General features: G+C 43.7%; 1 pseudogene; it reads left to right on the forward strand.

Annotated features, from left to right (window-relative positions):
- The window catches only part of LOC107514983, a 34,606-nt pseudogene extending 19,390 nt beyond the window's left edge, over nt 1–15,216 (forward strand).
- The last annotated feature ends 838 nt before the right edge of the window (nt 15,217–16,054 follow it).

Consider the following 16,054-nt stretch of genomic DNA (forward strand, 5'->3'; position numbering starts at 1 on the left):
CAGGTAGCAGAGACCATGTTTTTTTTCTTGTGTTTCTGCAAGATGAACACCAAGCTGATTGATATTGGGAAGGTTTTTATTATTCTTGAGCTGAAAAACAATCAACCTGGAAACAAAACCACTGCCTAGTTGCCGTGTTCAATTCAGCCAGACTTGGAGAGATTGAGTTGTCCCACCAATGTGCTGTATACTTGAAACTAATTTAAATAAATAAATTTATTTTATAAAATTTTAAAAAGAAAGCTTCAAGTTCTCTGCCAATTGAGACCACACCTATTGATCCCAGAGCAAATTGACTCCCCTGCCTGTGTATTACAATTCAGATGTGAACATTGGAAGATATTACCTTCTAATCACAAGAGCAATCTTTGAGCTGCACAAATATTTGCTTTCTCCTACACACTCCACCAATTAAACCACAGTAGAGAGGGAAATCACATTGCAGCAGGTTGAATAAAGGAAATGCAATGGTTAGTAAACACTTCAAGGGACATGTGGAATGGAAGACTGGTCTCAGGTTGCACAATAGAGCCTTCCCTTTCCCTCTGATTCCAGGATGGGATAATGTAAGATATTTCTTTTAATCAGCATATATCGTAATCCAGTTGACCCTTGATGCAAATATCCCCCCTACAAATAAACATCTTTTTCTGAACCTATCCCAGAATCTCAACAGTCCATTGTGCCCTGCTCTCAAGTTCTTTCTTTTTTTCATATCCTGTTTCCCATTCTTCTTTCTATGCTTTTCTCTTCTGTTTTTCTCTTGCTCTGTCTTAGTTGGGAGTCTAGCAGGAGAGCAGACTCTTGTCAAAAAAAAAAAAAAGAGGGAAAGAAACAATGAAAGCATTGTCCATCTGCTGGTGACATCAGGGGAAGGAAATACTGAAAAAAAATTAGCATGGGATTTAATTCCATTCCAGGGTCAGTCTCGGGCTGACAGTGCTCTTGGCCCTGGGCCAAGGCATCCAATGTCTTTGCCTACTAAGCTTGGTATAATGGGGAGATTAAAAGCCTAGCCGGGGCAGAGCTGCTCATGCAGTCTGGGGCTCTCATTAGTGTCAAACTGCATGAAAATGACCTGGTCCACCCTTGTTCACAACCAGGAATCTCAGTGAACCCTATCATTGAGAGAAAGGAAGGAAGAGCCATTCTGGAAATTTCTGCTCCCTGAAGTCAGAGCACCTCTCAGGGCACCACCAAGGCTCTCTGCTTGTGACCAGGTGGTCTCCAGTGATCCATTGCCATCTGCTCTGTGCTGGGCCCAAGAGCTGTAGAGACTAACAAGACACTCAACAGGGCTTGGAGACGCTCCAGGTCCAGAAGCAGACAGGAAGCAGACAGAGTCCCCGTGAGGACACACAACATGGGCAGAACAAACTGTATCACAACAGAGCTCAGCCAGAAGACACATTGGAGTGAAGTAGGTGAAGAAGGAGAGAAGGAATTCCAGCAAAAGGAACAGCATTAGAAAGTCAAAGGCATGAATACAACATGGAGTGCTGAGAAAAAGCAAGAGGGATTGAAATTATCACCTGGCACAGGGAGCCTGAAATAGATTGGCCCAGAAGAGAATGGAAATTTACACCTCATCCCCTAGGTGTTTAATTAATTCTCTTTGACCATGAATATTTTTGTGGTAAAGTACATAAAACACAAAAATTTTTCCCCCATTTTTAACTATACAGAGTTCAGTGGTATTAAATACATTTACCTTGTTTAGCAGCCATTACCACCATCCATCTTGAGAATGCCTTCATCCTCCCAAACCAAAACCCTGTATTCATTAATCAATAACTCTTCATTCTTCCCTACCCCAACAGCTCTATCCTACTTTCTGTCTCTACAAATTTGGCTACTTTAGGCACTTCACGTAAGCAGCATCATGTAGTATTTTCTTTCTGTGACAGCTTATTTCACTTAGCATAATGTCCTCAAGATTCATCTATGTTATTACCTGTTAAAGAATTTCCTTCTTTTTTAAGGCTAAATAATATTTGTAAGGATGTTTATACCATGAGCATGGAGCAATTAAAATAAGCTTAACTCCATAAAATAAGAAGAAAAAAAAAACCCTGCAAAAAAGAAGCTTTTTTCCCCATGACAGAAAACCCAACCTAAACTGACTGAAGCAGAGAAATGGAATTCAATGGCTCAGTGACTGAGAAATTCAGGGTAGGACTGGCCTCAAGCAAAGGTAGATATAAGGGCTTAGTGCTATTACCACCACCTGGCCTGGCATAGACCAAGCACTCAACTGGATACTGAGGTTAAAGGAGGGATTAAATAAAGCACAACTCTTGCCTTAACAGAGCTTAAGTCTTACTACCTTCACTACTTCCAACTGCTATGCTCATGGCAGACATCTCTAATCGATCTCAGCACTCTCTATGCTGAGCTTAGCTAGGCCTTGAGATTTGTCTTCACATAGTACTCCAGAAAAGCATCCCTCATGGATTGGATGACAGTTACAACAAAATTTATCTGGGGTTAACCGCGCGTGCTCTAGGGGAAATTAGCTGCACTAATATTTAATCCTCAGAATAGCCCCTTGAAGCAGGGACTCTGTCATTAACCTCATTTCCAGATGAGAAAATAGGCACAGGAAGATTCAGTGACATATCTAAGGTTACAACAAGTAGAAGATTGTTGAATCCAGATTTGAACCCAGGTTGGCTGGCTTTTTGAACCCTGTAGGGTGTTGCCTGGGGAACTGGCAAACCGTCCTGCTGAACCCCCATCCCGTCTTCGAACCACCACAGGGACGTGGAACACAAGACAGGATTCTAGAGAAATTACAGTATTTTCTAAAGTGCTTTAGCTTTTTATCCAAACTCAAAGAGAAGAGCTAAAATGAATTAAATTATAATTGGACAATATGGGTTTTTGACTTGTAATTGTTGTAATTAATTTACCATCAATATAATGCAAGGAGTTAAAAATAATTTATTGAAAATGATTGAAAACCCATTGAAAATGTAATATGTACAAGTGAAATACTTGTCTTACATATAAAGTACTTAACTGAATATGACATACACTAATAAATCTCTCTCTTATTCATTATGGGCTGCATATGTTACAGTTCACAGGCAAGCTTATCAGTGAAGCATAAGAGCTGGTGCAATTGCTCTTTAAATCCCTCTCAAGACCCCCTTTTGGCACCAGAATAAATTTTACAACAGCGCACTCTTTTAAAGCCTCTGTTTCTCATGCTTGGATGCGCATTCTCATGGGAGGGCTCTGTTCCCAGTTCCAGCGCAAAAGAATCACAGCATCAAAGGCCCTGGAGATGTCAGCTGGGCTAGTGCTGTAGGGAGGGAATCAGTACAGTGAAGGCCTCTGTTCTGGCGTAGGGCAGAGCTGGGTTCAAACCTCAGCTTAGCCACCTTTAACTGGGGGCTTTTAACTTCCCTAAACCTTAGTTTCTTCATTAAAAAGAAAATAGATAAACAGAGTACCTTCTCAAAGGATTGTTGTAGGAATTTAGAGAGAGAATTATCAGTAAGGCATTAGCACAGCCTTTGGCACATAGGAAGAACTATGATTTGTTAAAAAAAATTTTTTTGCATATTATAATCTGCATAGGTACATATTAGGAAAAAAAAATGTAAAATTTTATTGCATTTTTTGAATGAGTCCTAGCTTCCTTCCCTCCCCAAAGGTTACTTTTCAAATACTAGCATATAAGTGAGTCCAGTCAGGTGGACTTCAGAGGACTGGTGTTGGGATAGCAGTTATCACCCAACATCCATTGATGTCCTTCCCGGTGCTGGGAATTGTGCTGAGACCCACACGGAGCAATGAATGAGGTTTTTGCCTTCAGAGAGCTTGCAGTCTAGCACAGGACAGATAATTAACTAACGGTGTGCCAGAGCCACAGTGAGGTGTATGTGTGTGTGGTAGTGTCTTCTAGGAAACCTGAGTTGTTTCGATTACTCAAAGAACCCAACTTATACCTCCTCGGTGGTGTCCTATGTCCAACATTCCAGTTCAGCAGGCCCATGGGACAAAGCTGGAGTGATGGAACAAAGGGTAGAAAATCAAGGCAGGGGTTTGGAGAAACCGTGAAGCAGGGTGGTTTAGAAAGAGAACATACTAGAACACTTGGAGGCCGGTGAGACTGGACCCCAAGCAAACTGAAACCAGTCTTCAGTGAGAAAAGGAAAGTCAGCTGGAAGAGAAAGCCATTCCCAATTTCCAGACGCTCCAAACACAGGGCTGATAGCAGCCAAACTAGCCACAGGCCCCATCTGCTGGTGTGTTGGATGCAGCTCAAATGCGTCACTTGCTAAGTCCCCAAAATGGAGGCTGCAGCAAGACACACTCTTTGCTGCTTATGGCCCAAAATAAACCTACTTTCCCCAGATCAGGACTGCATAAGGGAAAGCCCAGTTCTGTGCTCTGCTCTTCAAAAAGGAGGAAGGTAAGGACAGAGAGAAAGAAGGAAGAGGAAGAGGAAGAGGGAGGGAGGGAGGAAGGAAGGGCGGGAGGGAAGAAGGGGAAAGGGAGGAGGGAGAATGGGAGAGAAGAGCAGGGAGGGAGGGAGGATACATAAGTCAGGGGTGTTCCTAGATCCTGTGAGGACCACGTGCTCAGGGAGCTATGCAGATGAGGGCTATTGGAGAATGACAGCCACTGTTTTTTATTTGTTTTACCATGAGCCAGGGAGATTCTGTCTTGTTCTGAATAAACCTGCATTAAGATGAGAGAGACTTCTAGACACATTTAATCCAGAAAAATCCCTCTCTCTGAAAGGAAATCACTCTCTACTAGGCAGGGATACCAAAAGGCAGTTGTAAGGTATAAAAATCATAGATTTTGGCATCAGACTGATCCATATTCAAAACCCAAATCTGGCACTCATTCTGATAAAGTCAGAATTTATCATTACAAATAGGGATAATCATATGGACCTCATGTAATTGCTGTTAGGATTACAAGTTCACTCAATATTCACTGAAATCCTTTCAGGTGCCAAGAACCATGCTAGGAACCACACAAAGCAACACATAAGACCAGGCTCTTGACTTGGGAGAGCCTACATTCTAGCATGGGACTGATGCTAGAATGAAGAGCCACAGTCCTATTATGTGTAGTAGAGTCAATATAGTGGTCAGTAGCCATGGGTAAAATCAACGGTGCTGGAGAACAGAAGAGGTAGGGGAGAATCCATGGAGGAAAGGTGTTGAACTTATCTTCAAGGATGAGTTAGAGCCTTCTGGTAGACCAGATGTCACTGGCATTTCAGGCTGAGGTCCCTGCAAGGGTAAAGATATGTGCCAGAAGATGAAGTGGCAAAAAAAAAAAAAAGAAAAAGAAAAAGAAAGGTAGCAGTAGAGTGGGAGGGGTGGGCACAGGCCCAGCTAAGGAGGGTCTCATATGTTAAAATAAGGAGTCTGTGCTTTTAACCAATGTGATGTTTTAGCTCTATCTTGCTTTATTCAAAAAGGTTTTAAGGGAGCCAAGTGTGGACTTCATCTGAAGGTCATTGAAGAGTTTAACATAGAGAAGTAACATGATTAGTCATAAAGTTTGTTAAAGTGTGTGAAATTAGTAAGTGCTCAACACATCTTGGTTACTTTCTGTGCACTGAGATGGAAATCATTTTATTTTCTGGATGTTTTTATCTTTCAAGCATGACTCTAGTGCCTTCATGCCATGTCATCATCTGTGGGGGTGAGGGATAGAGAGCAGGGTCATGTTAGTGATTACCTTAAGGTTGAATGAAGCCATTGCCAAAGGCAGAGGAGGAGTGAGGAGAGCAGAGCAAGCAAACTGCTATACAACGAACCCCTGAATGCTATGGCTTTAACAAGACAGAGGTTCATTTCTCTCCTGCATAATGGCCCAGGAAGGGTAGGCAGCACCTGCACCATGAGGACCCACAGAGACCCAGACCCTTATCTTCATTCTTGGATTTGAAGTTGCTACATTTCCGCATCTGCATTTAGCATAGGACAGGGAATAAAGGAAGTTCAGGGCCTTAGGTTGCTTTCGATTGGAAGGACTTCCACACAAATCCTATTGGCCCGATTTTAGTTGCATGAGCCCATCTGTGTTATGTTTGGGGTGCCACCAGGCTAAGAAATGCAGGACTTGAGTTCAAGAACTTGCAGGGAATGAGGGTTCTCTGGAATTTATCAAGCCTAGGGCCCCTGGTCTTCTCATAAAATGTCATGTTGGCTACTAAAGACAGTGATGTCAAGTCATAAGAAGGCAGCCCTGGATTGCAGTCATGGACTGATTACTTAACAGGCACAGGACCATGAACAAGTCACTCACTTTAAACCTCTGAAACTATTTCCTCATTTGTAAAAACAGGTTGTGATGATGATGGAAATATGAGTCTAATGAATGCTGTCTTCCTTTCCTTGTGAACAAAGGTGATTAAGCCAAAGTCTCTGAGTGAGACTAGGGTTCATAGAAGAGGTGTGGGGGCTCTGTAGAATATTTTCATCAGAGGAACTTCATTAAAGATGCAATTTAGAATAGGTCAAATCATAAGCAGTTAGAAGTCACAGAATCAAATAAGATGGTCCATCTTTCAAACAGCATCACTGAGGACCAGCACAGAGGTGGACCGGGCTCAGCTTAGGAGGCAGTGTGGCCGGGAGGGAAAAGAGCCAGCTTTGAGGTGGAAAGTTGGGATTCGGGTCCATTTTTGCCACCCAATGGTTGAGTGGCCTTAGGGGAGTCATTAAATCTCTCTGAACTTTAATTTATTGATTAATAAATGACAATAATGATACTGCTATAAAGGATGAGGCCATCATGATGGAATTGTTGCCCTAATGACAGACCAGAAAGTGTTCCCTCTCTCTTTCTCCCTCTTTCCCTCTCTCCCACTCTCCTTTCACCATGTGAGCACATCACAATAAGCGAGCAAGGAAGAGTGTTCTCACCATAAACTAAACATGCCAGGACCCTAATCTTGGACTCCAAGCCTCCAGAACTGTGAGAAACAAATGTTTATTGTTTAAACTATTCAGTCTACGGTATTTTGTCTTAGCGGCCCAAGCAGACTAAGACACTTACCTTATTAGGGTATTAAGTGAACAGCTAAAAAGCGAAGTCAGGTGCCTAAGTCAAAACTGGCACACAGCAGGTGCTTCATATATAGTAATGATAATTATCATCACAATTACTTCCACCATCGTTTTTATCGCATAGCTCCTACCATCAAGGTGCTCACAGTCTGGTAGAAGAAAGAGTAAAACAATGTTCAGGGCAGAATAACAGAGGCACTTCGGCAGCCCTGGGAGTTTCAAAAATAAGATCCTCCTCTAGGAATAAAGCTGGACTCACACCAACAGCCAAATAGTTTCTTCTGCTGTACTAGACACCCAACATGGCTGAGCCTGGATCAGGGGTTCCCAGGCGGGGAGGTGGGGCAGAGCTGCAAAATGCGGCCTCCCAACAAGCTAAGTACAGCTCTGGGCTCACACAGCAGGCATGGAAACGCAGGCTGTCTCCCGAGTTGTGGTACATGGTGGCACCCTTCCTGGTGCACAAGCTGTTTCTGTCGCTGGTGCCAAAAACATTGCCGTGGCAATGTCATATGGATATGTTTGCTCCCCTCCCCCAACTATGTCTGGCAAAAAGTTAACTGTGCTTTATTTCACTTTAGGTCCATATGCCGCCTCAATTCTGATTAGAGGTATTACAAATTACAGTCTGTCTCTACAGAACATTCAAGGAGGCTCATTTCTCTTTCCATGTCAACACATTAGTTTCAATTGTTTGAGAGACCGTGTGAGATTGCATTCTCTTAGTTCAAAGATAACTTCTTTTCTCTGCTCCCCGATGACAAGACCCTGGTTAAGATGTTCATCTCCCCTCCCTACCTCATGCCCCCACATGATTTAATCTGCCTGGGGCAGGCAGGTTGTTTTGCAATCAAAGTTTGCAATCTAGCAATTGGAAGAGAGATTAATTAAGGAAGAAAGGATTCTCTCTTTTTTTGTGGGTTCAAACACTTCTTTAATAAGAGGAATCAATGGAAATCAAAATAAAGGAGCAGAAACTAGGTCCTGCAGCCCCCTTGCCTGACCCCACCCCCTCTAGTCTCTGCAATCAGGCCCCAGAGCACGAGAGTCTGTGACAGCCTTTCCTCCGTAGCCCACTTTGGATGCCCTCTGAGAAATCAATTGGGTGCCCCTGTGGAGATGAGATGGACAGAAGGAAATTTAAACAGGATTTTTATAAATTTCATCAATACTAGCACAAAACAGAAGCAGGACAGCTTTATTGATTTAAACATTAAAATAACATGTGCTTTCTTTGCATTTTCCCAGAGGTGATAATGTTTCTTATTTTTAATCTAGATTGAAATCTCAGAGACTTTCCACAAGCCCCTTGTGGTGATTACCAAAGATTAGTAATAACATGTCTAATTAGTGTAGAAAGACATAAAAATCAATGGCAGTGTGAAATGTTACACTGACTGACAGCGCTCAGAGGAGAGTCTCCAGAGAGGGGGCAGCACCTGGTGGCCTCCTGGGTGGGCTTATCCCTATCCTGAAGGAAGCTGAGGGCTTTGCAGAGGCTTTCTAAATTCCCAGATACCCTTCCTTTGAACTTCTGGTGTCTTTGTTGAAGGAAATGATAAAAATAGACTGTGATTCATTGGCAGAGGAAGCAAGCCAGACGAGCAAGTGCCCTGAGTCTCAGTTCTGCCTTTTAGTGCAATTCAACAATATTTACCAAGCACCCCCAGGAAACAAAGAGAGGAAAGGCAGCCCCTGGCTTTCAAGAGGCCCTGACTCATTGAACAAAAGAGGGTCCTGTGTATGGTGGAGCCCCTCTTGAACTCAGAACTCAAGAGGAAATTCGCAACTCTTTGTTCAGTTCCATCAGGATGGGAAGTGAGGCTCCCCTTTCCATCTCACACAAGACAGTCAGGACCCTCCCCTCCCCCACCCCCATCCACTTTATATTCTGAGACCCTTTCCCCCTACTCTCCTGGCCTCCTTCCTTCCCCTCCCTGAGGCCCAGGGTAACTTCAGCCAGACAGTAAAAAACAGCCATGCCCACTCTCCCAGGAGAATCTTCCTGCCACACCCAAGAAGGCATTTTTTCCAAGCCTCTGTTTCTGCTTTACCATATGAGGAGGCAGCAGGAGAGAATGACCCTGAGGGTCAGAGTGAGAGCCAAAGGGAGGGAAAGACACTGAGGACATCCACATATAAATACATGGATTATAGACTACACATAGATACAGCTCACCATTCAAGTCATGTTAATAATTCAACAGCGTCCCTAAGAGGTGTAATAAAGTGTCTGAGAAACACAGATGAAGGAGGGGTTAATTCTGCCTAGGAAGCAGAATACAGAGAAAAGGTGAATTTGGAGATGAGCCTAGAAAGATGCAGAGGTGAAAAATGGAGGTCACGCTCATGACAAGTAAGTGTACCAGGGTGGAAATACCAAAGTGAAGTAGAGAGGAGAAAGAGGGGTCCATGTGGTTAGTACAGTGACTACCTCCCCTCTCCTCATTCCTCACCTCACCTCTCTCCACTGGGACCACCAGAGGCCAACTCAGTGTGCAGTGTCCAGTCTTTATTTGGTTGCATCTTGCTGCTAACTGCATTTGGCCCTGTGAACCATTCTCTCCTTCTAGAAACATCTTCTTTGATCTCTATAGCTCCGTGGTCTTTTGGATTTCCCTACTTCTCTGAGTCTCCTTGTCTGGGTCTTTCTTTCTCTCCCCTATTGATAAGCTCTGTGGCTCATCCAGAGTGCCCAGCATCCACAACCTTCTCCCTTTGGATGGCGCCATTCATACCCATGGCTTTATTTCCACTTTTATTCTGATAAGTCCCCAATTCTATTCACCAGCTACGTATTCCTTTTCATCTCCAGACCCACATGCCCAACGTTTTGACTGACAATTCATCTGGAATGTCCTATAGACAGGCACCACCCGCTCCAAGTGTCCAAAAACAAACTAATCTCTCCTCCAAATAAGCTTATCCTCTGCTAAGCCTTCTTGCAGGAAATGACAGAGCTGATGGCCCTGGTCAGATCCTGCCAGAGCTCTCTTTGTCACACCAGTACCCTGTCACCCCAGCTCTCTTCGCGGTGTCTGCCACATGCCCTTCTCTTCAGCCCCACACAGCCTTGATACAGGACCTCTTTGCTGTTCACTCAACTCCAAAGAGACCCTTCTACAGATGTCACTATCTCTCCCATTGTCTCCCCCTAGGTTGCCTTCATTCTGCTGCAGAGTTAGTCCTAAAACACAAATGTGATCTTGTTATTCTTCCTTTCAATATATCTCAAGGCTCTCTATTGCCTTCAAGATGAGGTGAAAACTCCTCAGCCTACCACACAGGTCCTACGGGACCCATCTTTGGCGATCTCGGGCCCCCAAACATTGTCATTCCAGCCAGATGGAACCACTACCTGTATTGCCACTAATATATTAAGCCATTTCTCTAATTCATCACTTTTGTAAACTGAGAATCCACCATGTCTCAGGCACTGGGAACATAGTCACATTGCAGACAAGCTCCTTTCCCTCTTGGAACTAACAGATCAGCATAGAGATGCAGCTGAACAAAATGGAAAAAATAAACAGTGAGGTAAACGACACCGGAGGCGCTGAAAAGCCAGCTGCGGAAACACATCAGGGGCCTCAAATCCAGACATGGTGTCTTCTAAATTGCAGTTCCTCTGAGACAAATGTCCTTCCTGCCCTCCTACACCAAACAGTACCTTTGTCCTCCAGGACTCAATTCGAGGGCTGTTCTCTGTGGTTGACTCAGTCAGCGGCCTTTTCCTTTTGAGTACTATTGTATTGTATCCTTAGACAGCCCTCACCTCTCTTGATTTCCTCCATGGCCTCTGCACCTAGGTTTGCAATCAAGAATTGTATCTTTCTCTTCTATGAATTCCTAGAATCTAACACAGAGCCCAACACAAAGCAGGCACTTGATAAATATGTGTTGGAAAGTGAATAAATGAAGTGGCACAAGATTCAATTTTTTCTCGTCTTATGAGGGAGATGGCAGAGGATAATATTGAAACTGCTATTCCTCCCAGGAAGGTAGGTGCCAGCACCTCAGAATTACTTGGAAAGTATCCTATAGTGGCTTCATTCTGGAAAGTCTCCTTTTGGAGTAGGAAAGAGTGAGGGCCTCCATATCCGGAGTGTTTAGAAGTGAGGGTTCATGGAGAAAAAGTAGACAGAAGGTCCATGAACTGTGAAACACTGGCCCCCAGCCCAAACCCATGTTTCCAGGGTGAGATGGGTTTTGGAAGGAGCCCATGGATGCGAACTGAAAGGGCTGTGCCCAAGACAACGACCTCTGGGGACTGGGCCTGGAGAGCCTTCAAGCAAGCTGGGGACTCGGTAGCGGCTCATTCTCAGAAATTTCTAGGGATCTCTGTGGAGATTGGAATGTATCCAGCCTGAGAGAGTATCCAAGACAGAGTACCAACAGTGACATCGTGTGGCCATGAGAAACAACAGCAGGCCCTAATCCGGTTCTGAATGTGGACGTGTTGTTAAACCCACTTCATCTTGGACTGTGATGCTTGAAAAAGTCAAGATTGGGACAAGCTTCAAGAGAGAGAAACTAACTTTTGAAAATAAATCATGTTGGCTGTTAAACAATCACTTGGGAGATAAGACCTAAGTCTTCACTTGCAATTGGAATTTGGGGACTATTCACGCTGGTTAGTAAAGAGTAGGGCTGTGGGGCTGTGGGAGATGAACCTGGAAGGTAGCCAAGGCCAGCTGGCAAAAGCCAGTGGATGTCACTACGTGAAACTTAACTGTTAAATTTTATTTTTGAATTTCAAACTTTGAAATAAATGCAGAGTTATTTTTTAGGAACCTGAACCAATGGTACAAATAATTTCCATACACCCTTATCTGCCTTCCCCAAATGTTAACATCTTAGAATTATCTAAGTTAGGGAATCAAAATTGGCAAAATACTATGAGTTATCTACAGACATTATTCAAATGTCTCCAGTTGTTTTACTAATGTTTCTTTTCTGGTCCAGGATCCTTTCCAGGATCCCATATTGCATTTAGTTGTTGTGTCTCCTCCAGTCTCCTCCAATTCTCGGACAGTTCTCAGGCTTTGTCTTTCATGACCTTGATGTTTTTCGTTGAATGTTGGCCAGTTATTTCATAGGATGTTTCCAAATTCAAATTTGTCTAAATTCAGTATCTGTGGGCAAGAAAACCATCAAAGTGATGCTGTGCCCTTCTCAGTACATCAGATCAGAATACACCTGTATCACTGTGTGTCTCATCATAGTGGCCTTAACTTTGGTCACTTGACAAAGTGGGACCTGCTGGCTTCCCCACTGTAAAGCAGCTGTTTCTCTCATTGTAATTAGTAGGTATCTTGGATGGAGATACTTTGAGATTATGTGAACATCCTGTTTCTTATCATACTTTTGCCTAATCATTTCATCATCCTTCAGTGATTTTTACCTGAAAAAATTATTACTCTGGTGTTTTTCTAGTCCCATCACTCCTTCCATAGTCAACAGTTAGAATCCTACTGTAGGGAAGCACTTTCCCTTCTCTTCAGCGTATTTTTTCCATTATTTACTCATGTATGTCAGTATGGATACATAGGTATTGATTTTATGCTATGTATTATAATCAATTACTGTCACTATTTTGTTTCTCAGCTTGTCTCAGATTTGGTCACTGATAGCTCCTTCAAGCTGGTTCCCATGTCCTTTTAATGTGGCCCTGTCATTTTTTTTAAAGCAATTTCTTACATGTTGGTACCAAGACATTCCAGGCTCATCTTCTGTTTTCACTTCCCCCACTTGGAACCAGCCACTCGCTAATGCTTTTACATCCAGTAACGCAATCATCACAACGAGAGTGGAAGCACTCTGAAAACACACTGTTGGTTGTGTCCTAAAGGCTCTTTCCCTCTGCACCAGCGTAGAGCCCAGTGTTTGATACTTTCTTCGCTCAATAAATTACTGGTTACTGGGTGAAAGAGGATTTGTGGTATTTATTCATTGGGTCAGCAAGGATTCACCAAGCACTTAGCACATGCTAGACCCTGTGCTGGTGTGGAAGATAGAGATTAACCAAGCCTGAATCTCCCTACCAAGAGCTCAGGAGTGCGGGGGCGGGGGGGGGGGAGCGGGGGGAGGGCGGGGGGAAGGACAAGAAGGCGAATATATTCGAGAACAATATGCTGCTGAGGCCAAGGCACCAGAGACAATGGATAGCCCATTCCAAAGAAGATCCAATGCATATACAGCACTTACCAAAGAGCTCCATAAATATTATGAGTTTAACAATTCCTGAACCTTCTACCCATGCCAAGGGTTAAGAGTAGCGATTAGGGAAGATTTTTGATGACAGTTTCTTTAGAGAAAGCTGGGCTCCGTCCCAACCCCAACCCTACCTCCCAGGGGAGGAGACACTGTCTCCTAACCCAAGCCTGGTGTCAAAGACTTCAAAATAAGGAGACTAAGCAAGGATTTTTAGAACCAGTTGTTGAAGTGTTGTGAATCTTCCTCCACCCCCAACCCTGCTATTTAAGGCAGGGACTGCAGGGTTCCTGTACCCCACCTTGAGCTTAGAGAGTGGGGCTACAGGGCTTCAAGAGAAGCCCCCAGAGTACTTAATACATGTCATCTAAATTGGAAGACATTAAGGACTGGTGTCTGTTTCCTATCTGAGAAATATAAAGGGTGAGAGATGGATTAGCTAGTAGCTGATCCACAAACCCTAGCCAAGGTGGTGGTATTCGGTTCTTCTTTTCCTGGCGTGTCAGGACAAAACATATACGTATGTCTCCCATGGACAAGGCGTGGTTTTGGAACCTATCAAACAGTGCCACTTAGAGGGGCAATGGACTTGAGCAGAGAGAAGCTAGAGGTACCCCCTGGAAATAGAAGGGCCAGATAAGGAGGAAGAGACAGGCTCAAGGAAGATGCATCGCTCCTATCAAGGGAACTACAGGTGAGAGTTCCTCAGAAATGGGGTGAAAAGAAAAAAACCCATAAGAAAACATCTCTTTAATCACTGCAGGGGCAAAAATGTGACATCATAGCCCTCAAGGACCAGGCACACAGGATGTGACTTCCCGCTTACCTCCTCTCCCTCCTCAGACCCCAACCTTGTAGGGTCAGAAGCTGCTGGTAGAAAGATCATGAGGATGAGAAGAAGCAAGAAGAGAAAAAAAAAGGCTGATGACCGTCCCTCCCTGACTTCCCTGTTGGCACCAGGCTCAGCATTGGAAACATGGGCTTTGACCAACTTTAAAGCGGGTTGTGGCTTTCCATTATTACATAGGACTAGGATTCTGTTTTATCACTTAGTTTGAGCCTTGAAAGTGTTTCTTCCCTACCAGGATCACAGGAGTTGTGGGGCCTTGTCATGTGGCCACCAGTGGGCAGTGAGAGGGCTAACCCCCTAGAGCCAACTTCAGGGGATAGGAAGGCAAATATAACATTTTATGATTATAGCCCATGATTTGTGTGACTTAACAAATGCCGCAATGGATGTGTGAACAAGCCCTTAATTTCTTGGTGTTTCAGCATCCTCATCCAAAAGCAGAAGGAAAGAAATAATTTAGGATCCGGGTCTTTTTAAGAGCCTCAAGAAGAGAACAAGGAGGAAGGGACTATGTATCCATGTCTGGGCCAGGCCTCTAACCTATGTCCTCTTATTTAATCTGTGCCTAAAAACAGAGAAATGTGGTTAGATGCCAGATAAAGCTGCATAAGAGAAAACTATTGGTCTCAGCGGATGCCTCCACACCAGAAATCTTCATTTGTTGCTCGGCCGATAGGGAAAAAAGAACAAAAGACTCAGAAATCCTGGATTCAATCAGCTTTCTCTTATTTATTTGCTTTTTTCTTCAGGAGCACTTTTCACCACCTGGCAATATTTCTCCTTTTAAGCCAGGATTGTGCTTTTAAAGCTTTATAAAATGTGTGGCTCAGGCTTTGTTTTCCTGGCAGGCAGACTATTCCCAGGGCCCAGCGTCGCCCACAGCAGTTCTCTCTGGCTGATGTCACTGTGCTGGGAGGCAGTGCTGTCGCCTAGCCTTGAACGCATTTCCTGCAAACCGAGCCAGCAAAAGACTCCTGAGGAGCAGATGTTTCTGTTTAAGGCTGATAGGAACTGCAGGGACCATTTTTCTCTCCAACAGTTTTCAAGTGCAAGCGGCAGCTGTTTGCCAGGAGCACAGACCCAGATTCTAATGAGGTTCGTGACTGAGCAGGGCCTGCAAGACAGAGGCCTGACCAATACCAGGACGAGGTTATTAATGAACCCCAGGAGAGAGCTGGCAATAAGCCACTTTTACATTGTCTGGAGGAGAAATAACTTGTTTTCTGGGGTGGAGTTTGATATTTTAAAAAGCATAATCAATGGGAATTGTCGATTTAGTCTAATTTCTGCCGGAGATTGTAGCTCCGCTTAAAAAAAGGGCTGCCAATTTTTCAATGTATTGTTTTTGTCCCAGATTGCATAACCCAAGGTGCACGGTGCAATCATACATCCTATTCCCAGAAAGCTCACCTACGATTCCTTGCGAAGTTGGTCAGGCAGGTTGGTGCTAAGCAGCGTGTCTAGCACCCTAGCTAATGGCATCTCTCTCAGCTTGGCACCTGCTGCATCCTGTAATAACTAGAAGGGAACCAGTTTTCACTCCTCCGCCTATGAGAACACTCCTTCTGATAAAGTGCCTCCCATAACATTCTACCTGCAGAATCAGCATGGGCTTTGCAGAAATCCTGGTCTATTCAAATAACCAAATGTGATTTTGTTACTTCAGATTCTAGTTCTGCAAGTTTCTGCTATGAACATTTCAGTAGTAGGAGACAAATGTTTAAGAATGGATTTCTGATATGGTTTTGGAGTAGAAAAATTAAAATTGAGAAAATACCTGTGCATTGATTTTAATTTTTCTGCAAATTGGAAAACAGTTCCAATTATTCTTTAAACAGAAAATTATGGAAATGAACATTCCATTTTACAACAAACACCCAATCTTAGAATAAAACCCATCCGAGGGGGAAAAAAAAGACATTAATTTAGATTTGTTGTAAAACAG

This window comes from Rousettus aegyptiacus, unplaced genomic scaffold (assembly GCF_014176215.1).
Source record: "Rousettus aegyptiacus isolate mRouAeg1 unplaced genomic scaffold, mRouAeg1.p scaffold_m13_p_8, whole genome shotgun sequence".
NCBI classification, from domain to species: domain Eukaryota; kingdom Metazoa; phylum Chordata; class Mammalia; order Chiroptera; family Pteropodidae; genus Rousettus; species Rousettus aegyptiacus.